General features: G+C 45.5%; 1 protein-coding gene across 4 annotated transcripts in view; it reads right to left on the bottom strand.

Annotated features, from left to right (window-relative positions):
- Positions 1 to 5,000, bottom strand: part of LOC119595189 (unconventional myosin-VI-like) — a 69,391-nt gene that overhangs the window by 39,487 nt on the left and 24,904 nt on the right. The window lies entirely within an intron of this gene.

Raw genomic sequence — 5,000 nt, 5'->3', positions numbered from 1 at the left:
GGATGGAGGAGGGAGGGGGGAGGGGGGGAGGGAGGGGTGGGTAAGAAATGAAGGGAGGGAGGAAGGAAGGGAGAGATAGAGAGAGAGAAAATGAGAGAGAGAGAGAGAAAGAGAGAGAGAGAGAGAGAGAGAGAGAGAAAGAGAGAGAGAAAGAGAGAGTGAAAGAGAGAAAGAGAGAAAGAGAGAAAGAGAGAGGAAGGGAGAGAAAGAGAAAAAGAATATCGCCATACATCCGTGTATAAAACTGAACAAATAAAGTGTGTGTATAGTATATATATATATATATATATATATATATATATATATATATATATATATATATATATATATAAATCAAAATTAACAGTCAGCACATAACTTGGAAATATTTAACTAAAAAAGCACAGTAACGACAGGTGTTTGAGCCGCGTCAAGGCATAATGGCTCCCCCCAGAAGGGCTTGCTGTAAGTCTCAAAATCCCACTTGCTTATCACTGCGCGCACGACCTTACCGCGGCCCTACATGCCATATGGCTGGACAAGGGAAGGGGTGGGGAAGAGGATGGGGGAGGGGGGAGAGGGGGGAGGGGGTGGGATAGGGGGTACACGTGTGTCCTGTCCGTTCTCCGTTACATTCTCTTTCTCTCATTCATCTATTTGTCCTTTCGATTGTTTTTTTTTTCTCCCTCTTCCTCTACGAGCCCCCCCCCCCAATCTCTGTCTGTCTGTCTGTCTGTCTCTCTGTCCACACACACACACACACACACACACACACACACACACACACACACACACACACACATTATATATATATATATATATATATATATATATATATATATATATATACATACATATATATATGTACATACATATATATATGTATATATGTATATATATGTACACACATATGGTATTTCCAATCTTCATAATGCTTCCACGTGAAGTCCCCCCCCCCACCCACAACAGCCATCCCACTCCACCCTTCTCACCCCCATCTCTCCCATCCCCCCCTCATTCTCTCTCCTCCTCTCCACAAACAAAAAGAAGTGCAAGAACAAACACACAGGACCCCTATCGCCGTGAACGCGTATCCCAGCGCGTGTGTGCGTTTCCTTGCTTGGCTGAGCGTGCAGTCAAGTACACCGAGGCTCGCAAACATGTACTTCAGACTAGTGGCCATTTTGTTAAAATTGTGCGAGGCTCGATCCCAAGAACATTCATGAATACAGACATGTATATACACTGAAATAAATGCATATCTATTAGTCTAGACATGCGTATCAACCGGATAGATAGATAAATTATGTCTATCATACAGATAGACAGATCTCTGTATATATGGATGTCCGCACATATGAATATTCACTGGGTAGGGCCGCGCGCAATTTTAACAAAATGACCGTAAATGAACATCAATTAAAATAATAATAATAATAATAATAATAATAATAATAATAATAATAGTAATAATAACAATTATTATTATCACCATCATTATTATCTAGTCTTATGTACTATTCACTTCGTACAGTACCGCCGCTTCGTTTTTCATTCCCTTTCCCTCTTCTCTTATTTAGCATCTTTTCATCTTCCGTGCCTTTCCCTTTCCTCCTCTCCCTTATTCACCTCTCCTGTTCTCATTTTCTTCCCTTTTCTTAACCTGTTAACCTGTTCTCCCTCCGTCCCTCTCTCTCTCTCTGTTTTTTTTTTTTTTCTCTCTATCTCTCCCTTCCTTTCTCCCCCCCTCTCTACCCCCCTTCCTTCCTTTCTCCCTCTCTCTCTCCCTCCTCCTCCTCTCGCTCTCTCCGCATTTACCACCCTCTTCGCCCCTCCCCTCCTTTCATTCAGCACCCCCCTCCTCTCCCCTCTTTCCCTCGCCCTTCTCCTTCTCCCTCCGTTTCCCGTCCGTGACACAAGGACGTCAAAGGCGCGTCACGGAAAGCCATAACGAAAAACCATAAGAATCTCCCTCGGTGTCTCTCCTCCTCTGTCTCCCTTTTCTTTGTCTCCCTCTCTCCCTGCCTCTCTTAGTGAGAAAAAGAGAGAGTTATGTATCTACATATAGTGATGTAGATGTGTAGATGTGTTTATATATATATATATATATATATATATATATATATATATATATATATATATATATATATGTATATGTATAAGTATATGTATATGTATATGTATATTTCGGTTCGTGTGTGTGTGTGTGTGTGTGTGTGTGTGTGTGTGTGTGTGTGTGGTGTGTGTGTGTGTGTGTGTGAGAGAGAGAGAGCTCGACTATTGAGATGATAAGTGGAGTGGCGAGCGAGGAGGATGGAGATGGGAGGGGGGCGGCGAAGAGAGAGGCATGGATGAACAGAAAAAGAAGAGAGACGGGAAGACGAGCAGGAAGATAGATGGATATAGATGAAAGAAAAAGACAGAGAGAAAGAGAGGGAAGGACAGAGGTGAGAGAGAGAGAGGGAGAGGGGAGGAGAAGGAGAGGAGAGGAGAGGAGAGAGAGAGAGAGAGAGAGGGAGAGGGAGAGGGAGAGGGAGAGAGAGAGAGAAAAAAACAAAGAAAACGCAAAGCGCCCAACACAGCGCAGGGAAAACGGGCTAATCGCTCAATCACATTAGCGGCAAAAGGCCAGAACACGATTGGCTGTTCCTCCAAGCTGGCGAGAGAATCGGATGGTCGGGAGGAGGAGGAGGGAAAGGGGGAAGAGGAAGAGGAAGAGGAAGAGGAGGGAAGAGGAGAAGGAGGGGGAATAGGATGGGCGGAATGAGAGGCAAGGTGAGAGGAAAACGAGGAATACGAAGGAAAGGGATAACAGGAGGAAGAGGGAGGGGTGAAGGCAAGCGGGCGTGGGAGGGGAGACAGAGGGAGAAGGGAGGGGAAGGGGGAGGGGGAGGGGAGGGCAGCACGAGGGTGAACAACCGAAGGCGCAACCGTGACGACAGCTGGGCTTCTCCTCCTCCTTCTAATTCTTTTCCTCCTCCTCCCCTTCTCCCTCTCCCTCTGCTCCTTCCTCCCTCTCCTCCTCCTCCTCCATCTCCTCCCTCTCCTACTCTTTCTCCTCCCCTCACCACCTATCCTCAACTCCTTCATTCTTTTTTCTATCTTCTCTCTCTCTTTCCGCAACTACCATCACTACTTCATCCTCCATTTCTATTCTTCTTCTACTCCTGCTTCTGTCACCAAACTCTTTTCCTCTTTCCTCCCCTCCCTGACTTCCCCCTCTCCCCTATCCCCCTCCCTCCTCTTTCTCCCTCTTCCCACCTTCCCTCCCTCCCTCCCTCCCTTCCTTCCTTCCTTCCTCCCCTCCCCCACTTCCTGTCCGACTTTGGACATTTATATCAGCGGAGGCAAAGCAGAGGAGAGAGGAGAGGGAGGGAGGGAGGGAGGAGAAAGAGAGAGAGAGAGAGAGGAGAGAGAGGAGAAGAGAGAGAGAGAGAGAGAGAGAGAGAGAGAGAGAGAGAGAGAAAGAGAGAATGAAAGACAATGAAATACACACAGATAGAGACAAGAGACATTAAGAGACGGAAAAAAAGATAAGGATATGAAACGAAAGAAAGAGAAAGCGAGAGAAAGAAGAGGAAACAAAGTACGTTCTATCACCAGGTTAAAAGTTCAGTTATGTAAATGGCAAAATCGATACCACACTCCGCCGGCTGTCCGCTACTTCCGGTGGGAGGGGAAAGCAGGAAGGGGAAATACAAATTAGGGGCAGGAGTCAGACAGTAAGAGAAAGGGAAGGGGAGAGGGGTGGGCAGGGGGAAAGGGAAGGGGAGAGGGGTGGGCAGGGAGGAAAGGGAAGGGGAGAGGGGAGGGCAGAGAGGGCAGGGGACAAGGGAGGTGGGGGGAGGGGGGAGGGGATAGAGAGAGCGAGAGAGAGAGAGCGGAGAGAGAGAGGGACGAGGAGAGGAGGAGGAGAGGGGGAGAGGGAAGTAGGGAGGAGAGAGAGAGAGAGAGAGAGAGAGGTTAAAGAGGTCAGGGAGTGGGAAGTAAAGAAAAAGAGAGAGAGAGAGAGGGGGGATAAGAGAGAGACAAATCACCATGCACACATCCAGACGGACACAGTACATACATGCATACACAGTCAAAACGGAAAACCGACTACGAAAAAAAAAAAGCCAAAGAGAAAGGGAAACAGGAGAGAAAACCAGAAAATGGGGGAGGATAGAGCAATGGAGAATATGGGGATGGGGGGGAAGAGAGAGGGGGAGGAGGGGAATGAGGGGGAGGGGGTAGGAAGGGGAAGAGGAAAGGGAAGGAAAAACATCCCGTCGCATAACATCGATTGTCCTGCCAGCGGTAAGATAATTACCAATGATTGTCCGGCTTCCACACCCTCGGCAAGGATGGGAACAAGTGAAGCCAAATATATGAGCATCCGATGTAAACACACGAAGGTAGAAACGAACTGACGATGTGTGATCGATAATGATAATAGGATGGGAAATGATAATGGCAGTTATTGTAGTAGCAGTAGTAATACATTATTATTAATAATAATTGATAGCAATAATAATAACTAACAATAGTAATAATAATAATAATAATAATAATAATAATAATAATAATAATAATAATAATAATAAAATAATAATAATATTAATAATGATGGTGATGGTGGTGATGATGATGATGATGTGATGATGATGATGATGATGATGATGATGATGATGATGATGATGATGATGATGATGATGATGATGATGATGATGATGATGATGATGATGATGATGATGATGATAACAATAATACTAATAAAAGCAACAACAATAACAAAATTAGCAATAATAAAAAGTATTGCTAACGACTAGAAAGGTCTAGTCACGGCCACGTCCGCTCGCTTGAAGGCGAGGAATGCACGGGAACCAGCATGCGATGAGGCATACAAGCACGCAGGCAAACAGAACAGGAAGTGGGGCTATTAGATCAGCAAGCGCCAGGCCGGGAAATTACAAGCCCATTTTGTCTCGAGCCAAGGAAAAAATTAGATAAAACGCTTCCCATTTTAAACGCCTCGTTCCTTT

Source organism: Penaeus monodon, chromosome 3 (assembly GCF_015228065.2).
Source record: "Penaeus monodon isolate SGIC_2016 chromosome 3, NSTDA_Pmon_1, whole genome shotgun sequence".
Classification (NCBI taxonomy): Eukaryota; Metazoa; Arthropoda; class Malacostraca; order Decapoda; family Penaeidae; genus Penaeus; species Penaeus monodon.
This window is presented reverse-complemented; position numbering and strand designations above follow the sequence as displayed.